Here is a 24,948-nt window from a genome sequence, read left to right as displayed (position 1 = left end):
TCTACTTTAAGTACCAGTCTTAAGCTAACATTCAAGTCCTTGCCCCTCCTTGTCATTGCCAAAGACTTTGGTACATGACATGGAGTACAGAGAGTGGATTAGCTAACTGCCTTCCATTTTTGAATAAAAAATTTTTAATTGTAAGAGCAGCCACTTGATGCTCTGGTCAATATAATGAATAATCTGTGGTCACCCACCACAACTGACATGTGTTATTCACAAGCGATATCTCAATTGGCCAAATGGGGGGTGTTGCATCATTCGTGGGAGACAACATGTTGCCTGTTTTCTTCTCCCTCCTCTTTGTTACTGTACCGGTAGTAGTTTTTTTTTTTTAAAGAGCCCACATGCAGCCAAAATGGCTCCTTGTCGGGCCCTTATCGATGACATCATTATTTAAATGTTTATTGGTTGATAAGTGTAGCCGACTGTGTGGGAGAGCAAAGGCGAGCAGTGGGAGTCGGGACAAATATAGTAAAACTAGATTCTTGTAGGTGGTGGAGCTAGTCTTAATAATTGGCTATACTTTTCCCATGATTATTTTGAATAGAAATCAGTTCAAATCGATCTGGAAGCCTCCCTGTGGAGAATGCAGGGGAATGAAAGCTGACCACACACATGCACAAGCACACACCAACATCTTGGGCCTAACTGATGCATTAGTACACTGTGTATGCACCTTCTAAGACATGGGGATTAATCTGGTCAACTTTAAGTGGATTATTCTCCGCCAGAGTTACTTGTTAAAACAGGCCTGGGAGGAACCAGCAGGGGAAATAACATTAAGGCTGGGCATTTGGCAGCACTACCACATACACTGCACTGCTACCACATGTGCCATTGGTCAAGTGTGACGCCACTGAAACATGAAGACAACAATCTTCAAGGATCAGCCCAGTGATATAGTCTACCTCTCTTCAGTGCCAGAGGGCAAGAGTCAGGGGGGTGAGAGAGACAGTGATATATATCTTGCTCTCATCAGGTTAATATGTCTGCTTACCTTGACCTGAGCTCATTCTAAGAGACTTACTCACTGTCTCACGCCCTCTGGCACTGGGGAGAGAGAGAGAGAGAGAGAGAGAGAGAGAGAGAGAGAGAGAGAGAGAGAGAGAGAGAGAGAGAGAGAGAGAGAAGAGAGAGAGAGACAGAGAGATTCCCATCTGTTACTTAGTTAAAAGGCAGTCTATGACAGGTCAACCTCAACAGGCTGTGCGAGTCACCAGACTACTCACAGGGCAGGTACAGCCTGTTCTAGTTTTTGTCGGGATATGGGGTGGTTAAAATATTTTATACAGTAAAGTACACTAGCCCTTAATTCAATGGGAATACAATGAGCCTTGAGATATGGTCCATTTAATGGGCACGCATACCATTCACACACTTATACAACATAAACATGCACACTCTCCCCTGGGCTATGGCTAATTCCCTATGGACGGTGGCTATAAGCCCTGCTGACCCCAGGTCCAGGTCATGAGCTGGAAGTTGGGGAGGTGGAGGAGGTGTAAGGGGAGGTGAAGGAGGAGGAGGAGGTGGTGGTAGTCTGTGGCAACCACCCCCCCAGGCCCTGGTTGACTACTAGGGGATTTCTCCCCTTACATTAAGTGACATTACAACTTGGAGCTATAATTTAATATGTATGTTTATTTAACCTTTATTTGACCAGGTTATCCTCGTTGTGTCCTAGAGCTTTACACATGTCTCTCAGAGAGTCATCCCACATGGCGGGATGAAAAACAGAGGATGGGAAATAGGTTTCTAGGAGTGGACCCAAGCCCTGAGGACTGTCCCATCACTCTTCCCCACAGCTGGAAGACCCATGAGTCACCCTGGGGTGAAAGATCATCCTCCTGGGGTCACCTGTTACATTAGCTCTCCGCCTGTCCAACACACAGGGGGTCCCAGTGACCCCTGACAGCCAGAATAAACCTCTGACCCCTATCAGCCCCAGTAGCCAGGCACACAGTCATGCTGAATCATTTACCTCGCACATCTTTGTTTGAAAGAGCTGGAATACATTTCCTCTCTTTCCTGTTCAGGAGGCCAAAAATAGACATTTACTGGTTATTTACTTTGTAAAAAGCTTTTGTGGTTTGCTCTTTTTTGGCAATTCCCCCGTGAATAATTGTAAAATACAAACTGAATCTGCCCTTACTGCTTCGTATTTGTGTATGGTCAGATTTTCAACACTATTGACATCACTTGAAATTGTTGACCGAAAAAGCCCATTGTCATCTTGGACCCACTCCCACATGCCATGCCACCACCTAGTGTCTCTGATATTTTCATATTCCCAAATGAGGTTCCATTTAAACAGGTTCTCAGCACAAGGGAGGGCAAAGAATGTCCACACATGGTTTGGGAATTTAAATTCCACGTTAGTTTAGAGGCCTCCTTTCAATGGAATGACATTGGTGGAATGGGTCGAAAAGCCCACATCCTGTTTACTTAAATTAGTCTTCACAGTAGGTCTAAAGAGAGAGAGAGAGGGATGTAGAAAAAGAAAGAGACAACTAGCTTTGTAACCCATTCCAGTTCTTCACTGTTGTCTCTAGTACTGGCATATTTGCATAATAACCAGACTGGTTCAGACATACAGCAGGGCTATCCATTTCATCTGCCCATGTAAGAACCTGATTAACAGGAGGGGGTAGGAGTACACAATGGGGAACTGATTTGTCTGCTTGACAAAGAGAGGATCTAAGATACTCTTCTAAAAATATTATTATGATTCAACTTTTCTTTTTATCTCCCCATTTCTAAAAAGCAGCTCTGAGCTCGAGTTACAGGCCAGAGAGACAAGACAGTCCAGCCAGATTTGGGGGACTGCCGATAACAAATCGGGGCCGCATCAACTTTCCAGGATGCATTTCAAACTGGCCCTGTTGGCTGGACAAAGCTTCTCTTCTTTGGAGTCAGAATTAGAGAAAAATCCGCGGGTCTTAATTTCTTCATTATTTCAATCAGGGCCTCTGCAAAGGAGGACAAAAGAGGAGGTAAACAGAAAACACGAGGCCCTTCCCTGCCCGCCGCTGTGACTTCAACTGTCAGAACCCACGATTCGCTTGTCTGTTTTGTTCGTCTGATGTTCTGTGTTATGTTCTCTTTTTCTTTCCCGGAATGTTGCTCAGCATTCCGCTTCCACAGGATCTTGAGGGGGAAAAACACCTCAGAGCAGGCGAGCAGAACGGATGGGCTTATTGGTTTTAACCAGGAGTCACTCCACCGTTCAAGCCGAGTAACACGAGCCTGGCCCAGGCACGGAGACTAGATTGCGAGACGTAGACATTAAACGCTGGAAAATTAGGGAGGGGAAACACAATCTCCCTACTTAAAAACGTCAGATAATCCGGCACATGTGCTGCCTACTAAAGGGATACTTTGGTTTTTAAGCTTCTTTGTCATTCCCATCCGAGCTTGCAAAGTTTGGCCAGGAACCTCAAGCCATATTCAATTTAGTCTGCTGATCCTGAACAAGCCAACGAGGGGATGGGAGAACCGCAGTCCTGGGAACCAGTTGTCAGATTAGACGAGAGGAATAAAATGCACACTCAAACTGAATGATGCGGCTAAACCCTGAATTAGCCGATTTAATTCTGGGCTTAAAGATTGGACTCCGTTCTGCATGTGACCAATGTTCTAGAAAGGAAAGCTCGCAAGTCATTCCTGTCCTTTTTGTCTTGTCATCTTTTCAGACGCAGATGCATTTGAAAGAGCAAATAAGTCGTAAACACATGATAAAAGCTATACGTTTATACAGTGTTAAGTTTGACACTTCAGGAGATATTTTGCTGCTACCTTTGATCATTCTTTCAATGTACACACCTTTCTCACTCCAATAACACATCACGTCGCCATGAAAAAATCCCAACGATGCAAGCAAGTGCAAACAAGTCAAGACCAAGGCCATACACTGTTTGATCGCAGTTGCCCTCTGAAAATCGGTCTTTCTGTTTCCAAAGGGAAGTCACCCTGGATAATGAACCTAGCAAATAGTGATAAGCCTGGTCCAGAGACGATAACAGCACCTAACCAATCACACACGGAGATTACTCCGAGTCTGCAGGGAAATGTGACCTCTGTGTCCTTTGCACTGATAAGGTGGGGGAGCTGTGGGATAATAACTACGTCTCTCTCCCTCTCACTCTTTCCCAGTGACAGCAAAGTGGAATGGTGTCAAATGGGTAACTTTGTGGTGTGGACACTGATACGGACTCACGTCGGAGTTAAATAAATCGGAAAAATGTCGAACATACCGTTTTTCCTGTGATTAACTAACTAAGTCGCTCATTGACTTCTAAACATAATCCACTGGGCACAGACGCTAATTCAAACGTCTATTCCACATTGGTTCAACGTATTTCCATTGAAATGACGTGGAAACAACATTGATTTCGACCAGTGTGTTCCCATTGGGAGGAGCAGGCAATAATAGAAATCCCAATATGATGATGCCTCTACTTCGATAATACCCACTGTAGCAGCAGCCTATTTATCTGACACTTGATCCTCAGTCCCTCACCATTGTACGTTGTCAACACATATCACGGGACCAGCTGGCGTAACCAAAGGAGACAGAGCCTAAATCCCTAGAGGGTTCCTTCTGAATCCCCCTCATCTTCAGCCTCCGCCAGCTACGTCAACCCCTAAAAGGTCAAGTCACTAAACGCCGCGCGCTGAGTCGTCGTAAAACGGAACGTTCTGGTTTTCCTTTTCTTCTTCTTCCCTGGATGAAGAACAAACTGAAGAAGGAAAGAAAAAACAGACGCATTAAAGAGGGCATTTGTCATCATTTCCCCCTGCCGGTGGCGCTGGACAGAATGAGAAAGTATGGCGGTAGCTCTGGACGTGCCGGGGCATCTTAAGCAGGGCAGTGGTGTCGCTGTGGCCCACTCTTGTGCACTGGTCTGGGGCTAGGTCTAGTGAGGTGGCCCCCTGATGTGATCCATAACGCGGAGCCGTGGAGGTGATGGATGGGGGTCGGGAGGCAGGATATCTGGCCAGTGTACAGTGGGTAGAGAGACCTGTGTGCTGAACTGACTGGATCCTGGGCTCTTCCCTGAGCCATTCGTTACTAAGAGTCAGTTACACACCCTGCTAAATGAGGCCTGACCAACAGTCTGAGGTGAAAGAGAGAGAGTGTGTATGTGTGTGTGTGTGTGTGTGTGTGTGTGTGTGCGCTTGCGTGGCTCGGTGTTTATGTATGTATTGCGTCGTCTCTGTGTATGTTCAATGTGAGTATACTATGTCACACTACTCGTAGAAGTCTAGCGTGCACCAACCCCAAACCACTTGACACAAACAGCGACTATTGACGGGAAGAAATGGGAATTGAGCTCATTACGTTTTCCACAATAACAACGTTGTTTGTGTGACACTGTAATTAGAATATGTGTGCAGGGCTCATTTTTATTTGGAGACTTCGCTGGGTATCCTCTCATGTCAGGTCCCGGGGACGGTGCTACGAGGGCGACTTTCCAGAAATCCCAATCATTTGGTCATAATTGACAGTAAACAGTGTTGTTGCGGATACACCAGGTGCATTCATCAATTCAATTTACTGACAGAAGAAACACGATTCGGAAACAAACAGATTGAAGTTAGCGCCCTGGGGTCAGTACGCAGTTTTTTTTCCCACTGTGTGGCTGGTATTAATAAGTCAATTAGTGAACATTCCCAGAGAATGTTTCCCAAAATAATCATTAAAAAGAGGCACATTACTTCCACTTTCAGACCTACCATTACCACACAGCGTTTTGCATGAAATAGCGGATTAGGTTACATTCTCGCCCTGTCCCCTTTGTCTCCTTTACTCTGCTATCCTTCTTGGTAGTTCTACGCCTCTATGTGTATCTTCACCCCCCCCGCCCCTCTTTATCTCATGCCTCTGTTTGTCTCTTTTCTCTCTCTACTTCTCTCACACCACCGTCCCCCTCGGTCACTCTCCATATTGATGCTAATAACGAGTAAGAATGTATCTCCAGATTCCCAGTCTGGCCTCTAGTCTTCCTCCCGCCTCCTTAAGTTTACTGAAAATAAGAACTTACTTACTCTTTTCAATTTCATTCCACACACCCTAATCTCTTATAGTTGTCCTTATGCGCGCGCACGCGCACGCCCACACACACGCCCACACAAATGCATGCACACATAAGTGCGCAAACACACACTAATGCATGCTCTCACATCATCGTGTCATGTCTTCTCTATGTGTCACTCATTCAACAGCTATCTCAACCATTTCAGACAGACGTGACTGTCTTTCTATCATTATGTCTCAGGAGACACATCTACATTATATCACTGCCAAGTGAAGGACCACATATTCAACAACTCAGTGCTGTTTTACTATGTGATTTTCATCTTAACAACAAAGCTCTGCAACCGTATATGTACACACTGTATAGAGTGCTGGAAAGGTCCCTCTACACAGCCACAGTTCAAACCCATATATAATGCAGGGAGATATGACGTAAGAGATACAGATACACAGAGTGAGAGAAAGAGACAGCAGACAGACCGAGAAGGAGACATCTCCTAAATGTCCATCTCCATTGCAGGCAAGAAGCGGGCCACAGTAGAAGCAGCACCATAATTGCAATAGCAAACGTCCACCTAACCTCTGAATCTAATATAACTAACGAGCCGAAGCTCTCCACGAGACATTCCCAGACGGTCTATGGAGGACTGCCATGCTGCGTATTCCATTAGCATGGCTCTGCTGCAGCACTGAGAGAGTGGGTGAGTGGGATCATGGCATTAATTAGGTCCAGTCGGGACAGGACGCTGCGGAGAGAGGAGGAGAGAGGGGCTCTGGACTACGTCTGCGAACAGGACCTCAACATTCTTCCCAACATTGCTCCAGGCCCACTCATAGTAGGGAAGGAGGGAGGGAGAGGTGGAGAGGGAGGGAGGGAGGGAGGGAGGGAGGGAGGGAGGGAGGGAGGGAGGGAGGGAGGGAGGGAGGGAGAGGGAGAGAGGGGGAGGGAGGGAGGGAGAGAGGGAGAGAGGGAGGGAGGGAGGTTGGGAGGGAGGAGGGTGGGAGGGAGGGAGGGAGGGAGGGAGGGAGAGGAGGGAGGGAGGGAGGGAGGGAGGGAGGGAGGGAGGGAGGGAGGGAGGGAGGGAGGGAGAGAGGAGAGGTGGAGAGGGAGGGAGGGAGGGAGGGAGGGAGAGGGAGGGAGGGAGGGAGGAGAGAGAGAAGGTGGAGAGGGAGGGAGGGAGGGAGGGAGGGAGGGAGGGAGGGAGGGAGGGAGGGAGGGAGAGGTGGAGAGGGAGGGAAGGGGAGAGGTGGAGGGAGGGAGGGAGGGAGGGAGGGAGGGAGGGAGGGAGAGGGGAGGGAGGGAAGGGAGGGAGGGAAGGGAGGGAGGGAGGGAGGGAGGGAGGGAGGGAGGGAGGGAGGGAGGGAGGGAGGGAGGGAGGGAGGGAGGGAGGGAGGGAGGGAGGGAGGGAGGGAGGGAGGGAGGGAGGGAGGGAGGGAGGGAGAGGTGGAGAGGGAGGGAAGGGAGGGAGGGACCAAACAGAGGATGAGAAATTCAAAGAAGGAAGAGAGATTAAAAGGTTGAACAATTCTGAGAACAGATAATGAAGACACAGCAGGGTCTCTCCACAATAACCAATTAGTTAGTGCCAGAGTATCTACAGGCTAATCAAATCATTAACCCATAAAAACAAAATGCGTCTGGAAATTGCCTTGGTTTGCGATAAAGACTTTTACAGGTCTACATAGACTGACATAGCGTTGACAGTCTGACATAGACACAAGAGGTTTGTGGTCTGGTTCCTGTGTTTCTGAGAGTTGCGTTTCAGCTGGTAGAGAGTTTGGATGGAGCTCACTTTCATTACGCCCTGGGAGACCAATCAAAAGTGAGCAGGAGCTCCAATGCAGAGAGAAAAGAGGCCCCTCATCATCATCTTCACATCCCACAACCCAACCCCCTATTCCCCTCTCATTCTCTCTCTCTAATATTATCCCCCTCTCTTTCCCTAGCATCCTCTCCCACGCTTTACTATCAACCCCCTCTCCCGTCTCTCCCTCCCTCCCTCCCTCTCTCTCACTAACATCCTCCTTTCTCTATCAACTCCCATTCCCCCTCTGTTTTCTCTTCATTCCCACATCCAAACTTTGAGAACGAGACTCAGCTGAGAGCCACTGGGCTCTCCGCAAACATGATTTGGGGCTGCTAATTCCTGCCATGCGATTGAACACAGTCAGTATAGGAACACGGTACTCAGAAAACGTCAAATCCCTCCCCCCTTCTCTGTATTTTCCTGTCTCTCTCACTCTCCCCCCTGCATTTCTTTCTCTCTCTCGCTCTCTCTCTCTTGCCCTCGCTCAAGTTTTATTCAGGTGGGGATTATTTCAGCTGTAAAATTCAATCTCTCTCTCTCTCTCTCTCTCTCTATCCCTCTCTCTCCAGTCTAATTAATTCTGTTGAAGATGAATTACCAAGGGATTTTTTTTTTTTACCCCAAAACAGAAATGGGGGGGCGGGGACAGAGGAGAGAAGGGAAGGAGGAAGGTCTTAATCACCCCCCCCCCATTCCTCAGTAAAAAAACAAGAGGGAACAGAAGAGAAGAAAAAAAACGATAAACAAAATAGTTTACTTCCCCCTCACCTCTACAGCTGAATCCCCATGGGGATGTGATTATAAAAACAGGCCTCGCTCTCTTTTTTTCATTTTCTTTTTCTGTTCATTCCTCTTTGATGAAGTTCTGGGAGTTCAGAGGGACACGCCGTGGCTGGGATATAGCTGAAACACAAAGCACCATGGGAAGAACAAACTTTGGCTGATCTGAGGAGACGACCGTGTGTGTATGTGTGTGTGTGTGTGTGTATGTGCATATGATGTGCACATCTGTATGTGTGTATGCATATATGTAATGTACACCTGCACATTGCCAAATATTGAATCTTACCTCTGAAATAATCCCCACCTGATTAAAGCTTGAAAGCCTTCATTCTCCCAAGCTGCACTGTGTTGCCATGCCATGTGTTTGGCTAAGATGTCACTCACCCACAAACTTTTTTTTTTTTTTCCGCAAACACAGCCACATCAAACTTTACAGGCCATCAAACTATGACTAATTCCAGTGAAGTATTCATTTCCACTGCAACCCAGCATCCAAGGGAATGGGTGAGAACGAGAAGGTCGTGATGTCATCAAGGAGGCCCCTGATTGGGCAATCAGTTCCTGGGTACAAATGATGTCACCTTTTTGGTTGGGCCTCTCCATTCAGAGCTATTGAGCTGGGGTGATATGAGCGCTATAGAGCGAGGTCATTTTTCCTCCTCATGAGTGGTGGGTGAGAAAACCGGGGGGGGGGGCATGCTAATCAAACTCCACAATATAGATGTCATTAAACTAAGCTTAACCCCCCCACCAGAACAGCCCCCAGACCCTACTAAGCCTCCCTTCCCAAGTCTTGACCCCCCCCCCCCACACACACACACACACACACACACACACACACACACACACACACACACACACACACACACACACACACACACACACACACACACACACACACACACACACACACACACACACACACACACACACAATTACACTTCCTCAGCAATAAAGCAGGCTTTGAATATAACCCACCCCTCAGAAACACTGCATGGGAAGTGTCACAAAGTTGTCATCAGCAGGCACAAAGGATTTGCTGGCAGTAGGGTTCTGCTTAGGCCTCTTTTATTTAGACAAGACGAGGAATAAACTAAACAAAGGCAATAAGGCTGGGATCATGATCACAAATCATGTCCTCCATACAGCATGATATAATGTGTTTATATGTATAAATTGTGTATAATGTTTATATTTGTACTGTATAGGTCTTCCCTGGTCAAATAAAGGTATAATAATAATAATAAAAAATATATAACTAAAAAACACTACATTTAGACATGGTATTCAGATTTCGAGTCCAAAACAGTTTCTCATCCTATCTGACAAGCTGAGTCTACCAGCCTGGTATTGATGCCAGTCCTATGAGATGCCAGTCTCAGAAACTGATCTCACAGACGTCTGGCCAGTCTGTCAGTCCTGGCACCGGCCAGCCCACTGTGTGACGTCCTCTCTGACGTCTCGGACTGTCAACTGAGCACGCCTCAATGCGCCCCAACACCCCCTTCAACACCACTGGGTTCCCGTCCTCAGCGCAGAGGGGATAAACTATCAACCAATGCGACGGATGATCGATGGATGTTCGCGTCATCGCCGGAGTGCGGTCCATCCGAGTCCCATCACCAGCCAAGTCCGCCCTTCCCTTCCCCATCATAGCCCACCACCCATACCCCAGCCAAGAGGCAGGCCCAGGCATTCTCCAACCCAGTGTACCCTCTCCGCGGTGGGCTTGGCACTGGTTCTACCCAGAGGCTGGAGGTGGAGAAACATCCAAACAAATACAAACCAGATGGAGCGACGGATGGGATGGATGAGCAGGGAGGAGAGCGTGAGTCACTCGCTTTCTCATTTTCGCTCTCTTTCAACTGGTACGCTCAGCCTATATGTTCTATCAGACTCTCTTAAGAACTTGCGGGTTGGCGGGGCGCACGCTCACTGTCCCACTCCGCTTTCGGCGCAGTCGGAGAGATGGGGGGTCTTGTCCTCACACCCATTTCTTCATCTCACTTCCTGCATAAACAAGAGAGAGGGAGGAAGTGAGACGGGTGACAACAACACAAGTCCTAACCATTCATTTGCCGTTTCAAGTCACTACCATTTGTGGGTTTGGATGTTCTGCTAATGTATTTAAGCCAATGGACTATGCATGAAATCATACAGTTATTCTAATGTGACCTCATTACAGACGAAAATGGAATAGTGTCCGATCCGTAGTACAGTACTAGATAGTAGTAGCTCTCTAAATAGTCAGTTACTCCTTTGTGAAATACATTCTTCCACCATGAAACACACAGCCAGCCAGCCAGCCAGCCAGCCAGCCAGCCAGCCAGCCAGCCAGACAGACAGACAGACAGACAGACAGACAGACAGACAGACAGACAGACAGACAGACAGACAGACAGACAGACAGACAGACAGACAGACAGACAGACAGACAGACAGACAGGCAGGCAGGCAGGCAGGCAGGCAGGCAGGCAGGCAGGCACGCACGCACGCACACACACACACACACACACACACACAACACACACACAAATGCATGCACACATCCATGCACGCACAAACACACATGCTACTCACTGGTGCCAAATGATGAACTCATGGCTGGCCTGCCCTGTTTGCTTGCCATCGTCATGGCAGCTTGTTTGTCACCGAGGAGTTGGCGGTGACCTGGGGGATGAAAGAAGGGATTAGGGAGGCCACAGGAGAGGACATACGTGCCTGGAGACATGTCAGCACTTCTCTCTTTTATCCCGCTCCCTTTCTCTCAATCTCTCACTCCCTCTCTCTTTCTCTCAATCTCTCTCTCTCCCTCTCTCTTTCTTTCTTTGTCTTTCTTCACTGCTTTTCTTTGGCTCTGGTGAAAGGAAGAAGAGAAACAGTGAGCTCCCCTGAGCACTCCTCCGTCAACTGGCTAGGTATCCCCCTTTCCCTCCCCTTTCACAGCCTGTTCATCTGTATTCCCCTGAGCCCTCCTCCGTCAACTGGCTAGGTATCCCCCTTTCCCTCCCCTTTCACAGCCTGTTCATCTGTATTCCCCTGAGCCCTCCTCCGTCAACTGGCTAGGTATCCCCCTTTCCCTCCCCTTTCACAGCCTGTTCATCTGTATTCCCCTGAGCCCTCCTCCATCAACTGGCTAGGTATCCCCTTTCCCTCCCCTTTCACAGCCTGTTCATCTGTATTCCCCTGAGCACTCCTCCGTCAACTGGCTAGGTATCCCCCTTTCCCTCCCCTTTCACAGCCTGTTCATCTGTATTCCCCTGAGTACTCCTCCGTCAACTGGCTAGGTATCCCCCTTTCCCTCCCCTTTCACAGCCTGTTCATCTGTATTCCCCTGAGTACTCCTCCGTCAACTGGCTAGGTATCCCCCTTTCCCTTCCCTTTCACAGCCTGTTCATCTGTATTCCCCTGAGCACTCCTCCGTCAACTGGCTAGGTATCCCCCTTTCCCTTCCCTTTCACAGCCTGTTCATCTGTATTCCCTGAGCACTCCTCTGTCAACTGGCTAGGTATCCCCTTTCACAGCCTGTTCATCTGTATCCCCCGAGCACTCCTCCGTCAACTGGCTAGGTATCCCCCTTTCCCTTCCCTTTCACAGCCTGTTCATCTGTATTCCCCTGAGCACTCCTCCGTCAACTGGCTAGGTATCCCCCTTTCCCTTCCCTTTCACAGCCTGTTCATCTGTATTCCCCTGAGCACTCCTCTGTCAACTGGCTAGGTATCCCCCTTTCACAGCCTGTTCATCTGTATCCCCCCGAGCACTCCTCCGTCAACTGGCTAGGTATCCCCCTTTCCCTCCCCTTTCACAGCCTGCTCATCTGTATTCCCCTGAGCACTCCTCCGTCAACTGGCTAGGTATCCCCCTTTCCCTTCCCTTTCACAGCCTGTTCATCTGTATTCCCCTGAGCACTCCTCTGTCAACTGGCTAGGTATCCCCCTTTCACAGCCTGTTCATCTGTATCCCCCCGAGCACTCCTCCGTCAACTGGCTAGGTATCCCCCTTTCCCTTCCCTTTCACAGCCTGTTCATCTGTATTCCCCTGAGCACTCCTCCGTCAACTGGCTAGGTATCCCCCTTTCCCTCCCCTTTCACAGCCTGTTCATCTGTATTCCCCTGAGTACTCCTCTGTCAACTGGCTAGGTATCCCCCTTTCCCTTCCCTTTCACAGCCTGTTCATCTGTATTCCCCTGAGCACTCCTCCTTCTACCCATCCCTTGTTTTTCAAATGTCTTGAGCAAGGGTGTCCTCTTACACTGGATGCACATCCACCTATCCACTAACCTGCTCAAGGCCAGTAACCATCGTTGTCATCATATCTTACTAATGGATATTCTCCGTCATCCCTCCCATCTACTAATCTCCATCCTTCTTATTTATCACTCCGTCGTCACCATGCACCTTCAAAATCAAAAAGGCTCACCCCATATGCACCTCTGGAAGTAAACACATTCCCTTTCAGATGTTGTCACCGTTTGGCACCTGTCTTCACACCCTGAGCGAGAGAAAGAGGGAAAAGCAGAGAGAGTGAGAAAGAGAGAGATTCGGATGAGTGCCGGGTAGATATGCAGGAACACATGGGGCCCACCTGGAGGCCAGATTCCCAGCCCAGTTTTAGAACACAACAGGTCAGTCACAGAGCCAGGATCCTTTCTTGAGCTAGTGCTGGTTTGTCAGTCGAGAGAGAGAGAGAGAGAGAGAGAGAGAGAGAGAGAGAGAGAGAGAGAGAGAGAGAGAGAGAGAGAGAGAGAGAGAGAGAGAGAGAGAGAGTGTCAGGCCAGTAAATGTCACAGTGAGGAAGGATAATCAAAGCCTGTGTAGTCTATAACGTTAAGATCAGAGCACCCAGGACCTGCACCTCGTTTGAAGTGATATCTCTATAACCAATTCCATTCCTTCCACTGTGGAAGAACATCAGAGAAATACGTCACCTTCTAAAGGATGCAGAAAGTCGGATTATGTGGCACTTTAGGGCTCGATTGATTGTTTTACATGTTTTCGAAATCTGTCAAGTATAATGTTATGTGCCCATGATCAAAGATTATGCACCATGAACACAATTGATAAAATACATTGTTAACTACGCCATCCTGTGAGTTTGATGTGTTCTCATGTTTTTACATTTATTTTTATTTTTTTTATTTCACCTTTATTTAACCAGGTAGGCAAATTGAGAACAAGTTCTCATTTACAATTGCGACCTGGCCAAGATAAAGCAAAGCAGTTCGACACATACAACAACACAGAGTTACACATGGAGTAAAACAAACATACAGTCAATAATACAGCAGAAAAATAAGTCTATATACGATGTGAGCAAATGAGGTGAGATAAGGGAGGTAAAGGCAACAAAAAAAAGGCCATGGTGGCAAAGTAAATACAATATAGCAAGTAAAACACTGGAATGGTTGATTTGCAGTGGAAGAATGTGAAAAGTAGAAATAACGGGGTGCAAAGGAGCAAAATAAATACAGTAGAGGAAGAGGTAGTTGTTTGGGCTAAATTATAGATGGGCTATGTACAGGTGCAGTAATTTGTGAGCTGTTCTGACAGCTGGTGCTTAAAGCTAGTGAGGGAGATAAGTGTTTACAGTTTCAGAGATTTTTGTAGTTCGTTCCAGTCATTGGCAGCAGAGAACTGGAAGGGGAGGCGGCCAAAGGACGAATTGGTTTTGGGGGTGACCAGAGAGATATACCTGCTGGAGCGTGTGCTACGGGTGGGTGCTGCTATGGTGACCAGCGAGCTGAGATAAGGGGGGACTTTACCTAGCAGGGTCTTGTAGATGACCTGGAGCCAGTGGGTTTGGCGACGAGTATGAAGCGAGGGCCAGCCAACGAGAGCGTACAGGTCGCAGTGGTGGGTAGTATATGTGGCTTTGGTGACAAAACGGACGGCACTGTGATAGACTGCATCCAATTTATTGAGTAGGGTATTGGAGGCTATTTTGTAAATGACATCGCCAAATTCGAGGATCGGTAGGAAGGTCAGTTTTACGAGGGTATGTTTGGCAGCTTGAGTGAAGGATGCTTTGTTGCGAAATAGGAAGCCAATTCTAGATTTATCTTTGGATTTGTGATGTTTGATGTGAGTGTGACGCAAAGGGTGACATCCGTTTGACATTCTACTGGTTCCTTACCGGAATTCCCTGTTGTCTTCATTTCCTCCGGCCATTCGGACTCGCCAAGGCATTTGTTGCGCGCCTAAAAGAGAGAAAAGAGAAAGGAAGCTAGATTAGACTTGTCATTGCAATCTCCAGGCATTGTCACCTTTATTTCACACGCGTGCATTTTCTCAGAGGCAAAAAAGGTACGAGCAATTGGTTCTGTATCTGTTATTGTACTACAGCTGTGGCCTATTGTGTGGATGACGACGTCATGACTTAGCAATATCCGGAGCGCGAGAACACGGTCATGTATAATTACAAAGTTATTAAATTGGTTTTACCGTCAAAAAAAAAAAAGCTGAGTGAAAGTCGAAAGATTCTACCTTTACCCTGTTGCTCCCATTGTGCAATCTCCCCCCATCCCAAATCAAAACAGAATTGCCCAACTGCTTTTTAGCAGTGCTAACCAGTTGCCCTGACAACAAAGGCCGCGTTTCAAGAAAAGCCAGAGAGCACGTCACTTGAAGACCCCAGCAAAGCTATTCAGTGCAGGAGTCACCCTTTGCTAAGAAAGAGGTTAATGGGAAACATCACAGGAGTAAAACAGGGACAGAGTCATTTACCATGCTGTTGAAATGTTAAAACACAACTCCACATACTATCCAGTAATACTAGTCTGCGGAGTCACAAAGTAACAGACTGGATCGAGGCAAACCCTCTGCCTGCCTCTTCATCAGCGTAATCAGTTGTGTCGCCTTTCTGACTCTAACTCGTATAAGACCCCTCCGTCACCTACTCGAGCCAATCCATTGACTACATGGTTCTGTATTCCTTTCTACAGATCAATCTGCCGTGCTGACTCATTCCCATCAGGAGGAAAGCATTCTACAACAACAGTCAGGCAGTGCCCGTCTGAATCTGACCAGAACCACAGCTCCCCACTCAATGTGTGCAATGAGAGTCCTGTACAGCACTGTATACACTGGAGATAGTTGCTCCCTCAGAACACGCTGGCTACGTCCCCAATAGCACCCTATTATCCCTGGTCAGGCATATAGATAGTACATGATAGGGTGCCATTCGGGGTGCACCCGCTGTCTGCCTCACCGTAGCTGCTCGCCGTAGCCTGGAGGAGAGAGCGTCTCAGACCACACCCCAGCCACTCCGCCACCATCCGACCCCCGATCACAACAAACCAACTGACTAAAAACATCTGGTGTAATCAACTGTTAGATAATTATCCCTGTAGCATCCAACCCCTGAGATGCGAAGCCTAATCAATATCATCAAGGACAGGGAACGCCCGATACTAAAAACGCAATCACATCCACATTCATGCATATCAGGACTTGGTCACTGAGCCTTAGGGCATCATTACTCCACTAACCCACAGGGCCTAACCCACAGGGTCTAACCCACAGGGCCTAACCCACAGGGTCTAACCCACAGGGCCTAACCCACAGGGTCTAACCCACAGGGCCTAACCCACAGGGCCTAAACCACAGGGTCTAACCCACAGGGTCTAATCCACAGGGTCTAACCCACAGGGCCTAATCCACAGGGTATAACCCACAGGGCCTAATCCACAGGGTCTAACCCACAGGGCCTAAACCACAGGGCCTAACTCACAGGGCCTAACCCACAGGGCCTAAACCACAGGGTCTAACCCACAGGGCCTAATCCACAGGGTCTAACCCACAGGGCCTAATCCACAGGGTATAACCCACAGGGCCTAATCCACAGGGTCTAACCCACAGGGTCTAACCCACAGGGTCTAAACCACAGGGCCTAACTCACAGGGCCTAATCCACAGGGTCTAAACCACAGGGTCTAACCCACAGGGCCTAACCCACAGGGCCTAACTCACAGGGCCTAATCCACAGGGTCTAAACCACAGGGTCTAACCCACAGGGCCTAATCCACAGGGTCTAACCCACAGGGCCTAAACCACAGGGCCTAACTCACAGGGCCTAAGCCACAGGGTTTAATCCACAGGCCCTAACCTACAGGGCCTAACCCACTGGCCCTAACCTACAGGGCCTAACCCACAGGGCCTAACCCACAGGGTCTAACCCAAGGGCCTAACCCACTTGCCCTAACCTACAGGGCCTAACCCACAGGGCCTAACCCACTGGCCCTAACCAAAACCCCTGGCCAAGCCCAGCTCCAACCATGGAACGGTCCGTATTCCACATCCTGTGTTAAAGCAGTCATGTGAGAAGTATAACCTGGTCCACACAGTTTCCTGGTAAATTAGATTACTGCTCTGCTATTGGCTCTGCTCCTGTGTTCATGTTCACTGAGTTAGACTGGGCAGTTTTGGGCTAGACTGGGCAGTACTACTGAGGTATACTGTAACAAGGCCTAATCATATTTGGCCAGGTCATCCCTGTCTCGCCACAGACTCGGGTCTACACTACAGTGCAGTCGTCATGGACTCAGATTACTGTAACTATGTCAATGAGCCAAGCACCCTATCCAAACCACACCACTTCCTAGTTTTGCTCACATGAAACATTGCTCCCCTTTTGTTGTCCACTTCATTCAATGTCAAAACATGGCCGCAAGTTTGATTCATTTGCCAATTGATCTGTTCCCCCCTCCCCACCCCCCACCCTTCCTTTGCTGAAATGAAGCTAAGACCAGACTGAAACTGGATCTGAAAATGGGCCGCCAGTGTAGCACTTCGTCAGCCTGAAAATGAGATTGACAAGTCTGAGTGAGTATAGAAACATGTTGGCTTGGTGCAGATCAGTCCATTCTCTCTCTCGCTCTAAGTTATGGTATAAACCTACACTGAGAGTACAAAACTTTAAGAACTCCTGCACTTTCCATGACACAGACTGACCAGGTGAATCCAGGTGAAAGCTATGATCCCTTATTGATGTCACCTGTTCAATCCACTTACAACAGCGCAGACGAAGGGGAGGAGACAGGTTAAAGAAGGATTACTAAACCATGAGATAGTTGAGACATAGATTGAGCACGTGTGCCATTCAGAGGGTACTAGGCTCTGAGCAGGGCCCAGTCAGGGCTCTCTCCACTGCTCCCGCTTCCTAGAGGCCGACGTGCTGGCCCGACTGTACGACTCGTAGCCCAGCCCCAGCGCACCGCTCCAGCCCGCTCCTCTCGTACTCCAGGCCTCCGGTAACACGGCTCCAACAGCAGCAGTCATGGAGATTTGTTCAGCCCAGCTCTGCTCAGCTCAGTTAGCCAACAGTTGGCCTGGCCAGCGTAACACGCCTTAGGGAGAAAAGTCCACAGCAGCACACACTTAACTCTTAGAACGTGACGGTTTCCCAGACCTATAGACCAAGCAGAACGTTGCGCTAAAAACCATGTTCAATGGATTATTATTCTCTCTCTCTCTCTCTTTCTCCCACCTCTTCTTCTTCATCTTCCTCCTCTTCCCTGTCTCTCCCTCCAACCCTGTTCTGCTCTGCTTGCGTTCAACAACATTTGAATTCCTTCACATCAAGATGACGAGTTATGGAGTTCTTATTTAAATGTCACATGAAACCTTCACCAACCTCGCCCCGGCTTAGTCACACACCTATCTGTATGTGTTTGAACGAGTAGATATCGAGTTAATACCCCAAAATGGATCTGTTTCCCGTAGCCAAACATGCAAACAACAAACACCATTGGGCCCCTCATCTCCTTGTTAAAAGAAACACAAATCTCTAGTCTCTTATGAAATACTGCACGGCATCAGGTTAGGTAGTAATGACAGACCTTAACAACTCTACTACAGCACTCTAACTCCTGCAAACAGTTATTACCCATTTAGCTAATGGGCTCACATAATTACACGATCAGCCTGTGCCAGTGCTTTCACGCCTTTGATTGGAGGTTGGTAAGGACTCGTTAGGGATAAGCACCTTGGTGTTTGTACTAATGCCAACCCAAGGAAAAGAGATCTCCGTGTGCCAATACACAGGAACACTATTCCAACCGCCCTGTGTTCTTATGAAGAAATATGTAGGATATGGTTTCGGCCTTCAACAATGCTTTTCTACATTATATATTGGGTTTTGAGTGTTACATCTATGATTTAGTTCAGGGAATTGACGAGGTATGTCATTTCCCCTGAGTCCGTTCAGAAGCCCATTCATTCATATTACCAGCAGAGATGTCCATTGGGAATCACGCACTCTGTCCTCCCCTCCTTCAGACCCCTTGACTTCTACCGCATTTTGTTAAGTTACAGCCTTGTTCTAAAATTTCCTCTCATCAATCTACACACAATGACAAAGCAAACACATGTTTATGGATGTTTCTTTTGCAAAAACTGAAATATCACACTTACATAGTATTCGACCGTTTACTCAGTACTTTGTTGAAGCACCTTTGGCAGCGTTTACAGCCTAGAGTCTTCTTGGGTGTGACGGTAAAATGTATACAATTATTTTTCCCCTCATCAATCTACACACAATACCCCATAATGATGGAGCGAAAACATGTTTTTAGAATAAAACAAAACAAAAACAGAAATACCTTATTTACATAAGTATTCAGACCCTTTGCTATGAGACTCGAAATTGAGCTCAGGTACATAATGTTTCCATTGATCATCCTTCAGAGGTGTCTACAAAATGATTGGAGTCCACCTGTGGTAAATTCAATTGATTGGACATGATTTGGAAAGGCACACACCTGTCTATATAAGGTCCCACAGTTGACAGTGCATGTCAGAGCAAAAACCAAGCCATGAGGTTGAAGGAATTGTCCGTAAAGCTACGCGACAGGATTGTGTCGAGGCACAGATCTGGGGAAGGGTACCAAAAAATGTCTGCAGCACTGAAGGTCCCCAAGAACACATTGGCCTCCATCATTCTTCAATGGAAGAAGCTTGGAACCACAGACTCTCTCTAGAGCTGGCCGCTCGGCCAAACTGAGCAATCGGAGGAGAAGGGCCTTGTCCAAGAAACTGATGGTCACACTCACAGAGCTCCATAGTTCCTCTGTGGAGATGGGAGAGCCTTTCAGAAGGACAACCATCTCTGCAGCACCACCAATCAGGCCTTTATGGTATAGTGGCCAGACGGAAGTCACTCCTGAGTAAAAGGCACTTGACAGCCCGCTTGCAGTTTGCCAAAAGGCACCTAAACGTCTCTCAGACCATGAGAAACCAGATTCTCTGGTCTGATGGAACCAATATTAAATTATTTGGCCTGAATGCCAAGCGTCACACGTGGAGGAAACTTGGCAGCATCCCTACGGGGAAGCATAGTGGTAGCAACATCACAGCCAAGAAATGCAGGAGTGGCTTGGGGACAAGTCTCTGAATGTTCTTGAGTGGCCCAGCAAGAGCCCAATCGCCCGGACTGGAACCCAATCACAGATCTCTGGAGAGAACTGAAAATAGCTCTGCAGCGACACTCCCCATTCAACCTGACATAGCTTGAGAGGATCTGCGGAGAAGATGGGGAGAAACTCCCCAGATACAGGTGTGCCAAGCTTTTCACGTCACACCCAAGAAGACTCGAGGCTGTAATCGCCGCCACAGGTGATTCAACAAAGTATTGATTAAAGGGTCTGAAAACTTATATAATATGATACAATTCCTGTTTTTATTTATTTATTTATTTTGACCTGTTTTTGCTTTGTAATTATAGGGTTTTGTGTGTAGATTGATAGGGGGGAAAAAATCATTTTAATCAATTTTCGATTAAGGCTGCAATGTAACAAAATGTGGAAAAACTCTTCCTTCTTACACCTACACTGTATATAAAAAATTGCCTAAGAAATAGGTTAAAATACCAGAGATTCCCCCGTGCACTATTATATTAGGCTATCGGTATAATTAGGATATCAGCCAATAGGTTAGACGTAGTATGATACAGTTGGGGCAGAATGATAGGAGAGTGGACACTTACTTGACTTGAGCTACTTTTTGCATTACCTTTAGAAGCAGAATGATTTTGCAAGCATCAATATTTATTTCCAGTCAATGTCAGAGTCTAAATAGCCTATCACATTTAGGAAGTCAAAGACAACTGTGACGCACTTCTCCTCCCCTATAGCCTATTCTACAGGCTATTTCAAGAAGACAATACATACAGTATAGGCACACAGAGGAACACCTCATTTTGCATAACTTTGAGAAGAGTGGTACAATTTGCAGGCTGACGCAAATATAGGTGCTATCGATATTCATTCCCAGTAATTGTCGGAGCCTATACTATAGCCTATCATATTTCGGAAGTTCATTTCCATGGAAAGGCATCTGTGCCCACGCATATAGCAACTGTGCCCACGCATATAGCAACTGTGCCCATGCATATAGCAACTGCGCCCATGCATATAGCAACTGCGCCCATGCATATAGCAACTGCGCCCATGCATATAGCAACTGCGCCTATGCATATAGCAACTGCGCCCATGCATATAGCAACTCCGCCCACGCATATAGCAACTGTGCCCATGCATATAGCAACTGCGCCCATGCATATAGCAACTGCGCCCATGCATATAGCAACTGCGCCCATGCATATAGCAACTGCGCCCATGCATATAGCAACTGTGCCCATGCATATAGCAACTGCGCCCACGCATATAGCAACTGGATCCGGCAGGTAGCCTAGTGGTTAGAGTGTTGGACTAGTAACCGAAAGGTTGCAAGTTCGAATCCCCGAGCTGACAAGGTACAAATCTGTTGTTCTGCCCCTGAACAGGCAGTTAACCCACTGTTCCTAGGCCGTCATTGAAAATAAGAATTTGTTCTCAACTGACTTGCCTAGTAAAATAAAAAAATAAAAACTGTGCCCACACATGTAGCAACTGCGTCCACGCATATAGCAACTGCGTCCACGCATATAGCAGCTGTGCCCACGCATATAGCAACTGCACCCACGCATATAGCAACTGCGTCCACGCATATAGCAACTGCGCCCACGCATATAGCAATTGTGCCCACGCATATAGCAACTGCACCCACGCATATAGCAACTGCGCCCACGCATATAGCAACTGCGCCCACGCATATAGCAACTGCGCCCATCCATATAGCAACTGTGCCCATGCATATAGCAACTGTGCCCATGCATATAGCAACTGCGCCCATGCATATAGCAACTGTGCCCATGCAAGAGCGTCTGCTAAATGACTTAAATGTAAATGTAAATATAGCAACTGTGCCCACGCATATAGCAACTGCGCCCATGCATATAGCAACTGTGCCCATCCATATAGCAACTGGATCCGGCAGGTAGCCTAGTGGTTAGAGTGTTGGACTAGGAACCGAAAGGTTGCAAGTTCGAATCCCCGAGCTGACAAGGTACAAATCTGTCGTTCTGCCCCTGAACAGGCAGTTAACCCACTGTTCCTAGGCCGTCATTGAAAATAAGAATTTGTTCTCAACTGACTTGCCTAGTAAATAAAAAAATAAAAACTGTGCCCACACATGTAGCAACTGCGTCCACGCATATAGCAACTGTGCCCACGGATATAGCAACTGCGCCCACGCATATAGCAACTGCGCCCACGCATATAGCAACTGCGCCCACGCATATAGCAACTGCGCCCATGCATATAGCAACTGCGCCCACGCATATAGCAACTGTGCCCACCCGCAGCATGAAAAATGCTGACCACGCCGCAATGCTCTCTGTCGGGGCTGCAGGTCCTGCTGGATGTCCACGGGAATGCAGCTCTCTACTAGGCAGGACCAGTCTCCCAGAGAAGCTTTCACAATTAGTCAGTATTCCACATAGGTGGAGATGTCCTTCTCTAGGGAATGATCTTTCTTGGAAGGAGCTTCACAAGCACACCACCACATGTTTTTTCCAAGGGCTGTTCTCCCAACACACACACACATTTGAGTACATAATGTATACATACGTACACACACAAATGGGCATACACACATGGACACACACATATATACAATTACATATATTACATATATTACACACATGCAAAGGCACACACAACCATACACATAAACACACGTACAAAGGCACACATGGAAGCATACGTGTCCACTTGCACACACACGCGAATGCAAACACAAGAAGAAGCATACATGCTCTAAACACAAAAAAATAAACATATGCCTCTTTAGCAAACAGAAACACATCGTACAGATTGGAAAATGCACAGGATCATAAATTGCACACCCTCACATCCACACTCACACGTAACACAAGTCTGCTATCGACACTCAGTTCACGTTATTAAAACCAATTCTGCTGTTACTAAGTGTGTAAATAAAACCCAATAAGCCATGACTACATTTCCTGCCCAGGTCTCTGATTCTCAATTACACAGCTCTGGTACCACCATGTTTGGAGATTAAAACGTTTAACCAGATACATTTGATTAAATCGTTTTTTTATTTTTTAATCAGCTCGGACCCCACATTGAACTGAGAATGACACGAAACAATAAGGGAAATTAAAGTTCTGTGGTTCAATAGACCACAATGATAAAGATGACGTCAAGGCGAAAGTAGGGGACAACAACATCTAGTGATCCTATGAACTTTGAAGGCAAGCTCTCATTCCCAGACAGTCAAAGAAATGTATATTGCCCAGTATTGCACAGTGTCTGGTTTGGAGATTCCACTCCTTTCAGAAATGATTTTGGGTATATGCAATGTCCAATCCCATTGACAGGAATTGAAAAATAATTGACCTCAACTCTGTACTGTGTCTGTACTGTTGTGGTCTCTTACTAAATGGTCAAGAAATTCTGGAATGCATGTTGCCAATGGGGGAGGTACAGGGTTCAGTGTTTCTTCCCTAACCTCTCAGGTCTTGTAAATACACTGTTCAGATCAGTTTCATTCAACAACATCTCTAACTTGAACTTTGACCTACAAGAGAGAAGGATAGATGGAGCCACACTGATACAGAATCACAGAGATTACACAACACCCACACACACGTACACATTCACACACTCTCTTCACAGAGACACTCCGAGACACAGGATTTAACCCCGTGTGCCTGTCCGGCAAAACCCCAAAACCCTCAATTCTTACTTCCAACCCCAATCCAAACCCCATGGGCCTGCACAGAGAGAGAGAGAGAGAGAGAGAGAGAGAGAGAGAGAGAGAGAGAGAGAGAGAGAGAGAGAGAGAGAGAGAGAGAGAGAGAGAGAGAGAGAGAGAGAGAGAGAGAGAGAGAGAGAGAGAGAGAGAGAGAGAGAGAGAGAGAGAGAGAGAATGCATCGGATGGAACTGGAGCCGGACAAAGCCTACTATTGGTATGGATGTTAATAACTGCATGGATCAAAATCCAGCCCCCAGATGTCTTGGAGAGACATGAGCAGTGTTGCCAGGATTGTGTCAATAATTCAAACCAGCCAACAATCCACCTCCAACCTCCAAAACCACTGCTTGTTTATTACATGAGGCTGTGTTCTGACCACACACACACACACACACACACACACACACACACACACACACACACACACACACACACACACACACACACACACACACACACACACACACACACACACACACACACACACACACACACACACACACACACACACACACACACACACCTTCCTAATATTGAGTTGCACCTGTATGCGGCTATTTCAGCCATACCCGTTGCTGACAGGTGTAGAAAATCGGGCACACAGCCATGCAATCTCCATAGACAAACACTGGCAGTAGAATGGTCTTACTGAAGAGCTCAGTGACTTTCAACGTGGCACCGTCATAGAATGCCGCCTTTCGAACAAGTCAGTTCGTCAAATTTCTGCCCCGGTCAACTGTAAGTGCTGTTATTGTGAAGTGGAAACGAGTAGGAAACATCTAGGATCAACAACGCCTCAGCCGCAAAAGTGGTAGGCCACACAAGCTTCCAGAACGGGACCGCCGAGGGCTGAAGCGCGGAGCAAACACTCTAGCCAAACACAACCACTCAAATGTCACATGTACTCAGAAACACACACACACTTCCTTGGGAGACATAGGCTGCATTCCACACAGTAACCAAAAAACATGTATAGGCCTACTTCAGTCTAGGTTTCATGGTATTTTACTATTTTAGGCCACTAACACATTCTGGAGTCAAGCCCTCAACATATTGTGAACACACTGTGTTGGGGAATTAGCAGGGAGAGAACTGGAAAGCTGACCTGTGCACATCCATAAAATCCTCCAGGCACCCAGGACCCTCATGTTACCCCCAACAGACAGTCACTGCAGGTGGGGCAGAATACAGGAACACACTAGGGGGCCAGTTACCATAGCTC

This window comes from Oncorhynchus gorbuscha, linkage group LG07 (assembly GCF_021184085.1).
Source record: "Oncorhynchus gorbuscha isolate QuinsamMale2020 ecotype Even-year linkage group LG07, OgorEven_v1.0, whole genome shotgun sequence".
NCBI classification, from domain to species: domain Eukaryota; kingdom Metazoa; phylum Chordata; class Actinopteri; order Salmoniformes; family Salmonidae; genus Oncorhynchus; species Oncorhynchus gorbuscha.
Note: the sequence above shows the minus strand (reverse complement) of the source record.